The sequence below is a fragment of the Cariama cristata genome, unplaced genomic scaffold (genome assembly GCF_000690535.1).
Source record: "Cariama cristata isolate BGI_N322 unplaced genomic scaffold, ASM69053v1 scaffold25956, whole genome shotgun sequence".
NCBI classification, from domain to species: domain Eukaryota; kingdom Metazoa; phylum Chordata; class Aves; order Cariamiformes; family Cariamidae; genus Cariama; species Cariama cristata.
This window is the reverse complement of record NW_009624186.1, coordinates 1,047-1,319: the sequence shown is the minus strand read 5'-3', so window position 1 is coordinate 1,319 and position 273 is coordinate 1,047. Positions and strand designations below refer to the sequence as shown.

Genomic DNA, 273 nt, shown 5'->3' with positions numbered 1-273 from the left:
GACTTGACGGGCACACACCTTCCCAGGCCTCTGTTGAGAGAGTGGTCTGCTTCTCTCCTGACTTGGGGTCCACAATGAACCAGGTGTCCTGCTTCTTCCCTGAGAATGAAAATACACTTTCTGTAAGTCTCTGCAGCCCTGCTCTCCGTCCCCAGCAGCCTCCCGCCAGGCTTCCCCCTGCCTCCCCTCCACGGACACGTTCCCCGCAGGTCCCCAGGCAGCCTCTCCTCCTCCTCCTGCCCCACGTCCGGGGGAGCGGCTGGGCCCGCCCGC

General features: G+C 64.1%; 1 protein-coding gene across 1 annotated transcript in view; it reads right to left on the bottom strand.

Moving 5' to 3' along the window:
* Nucleotides 1-100, bottom strand: part of LOC104163932 (serine/threonine-protein kinase/endoribonuclease IRE1-like) — a gene marked incomplete at its 3' end in the record, with an annotated part of 7,513 nt that extends 7,413 nt beyond the window's left edge. Inside the window, exon 1 of the mRNA XM_009703087.1 lies at nt 29-100. The remainder of the gene's footprint in view (nt 1-28) is intronic.
* Between the last annotated feature and the right edge of the window lie 173 nt (nt 101-273).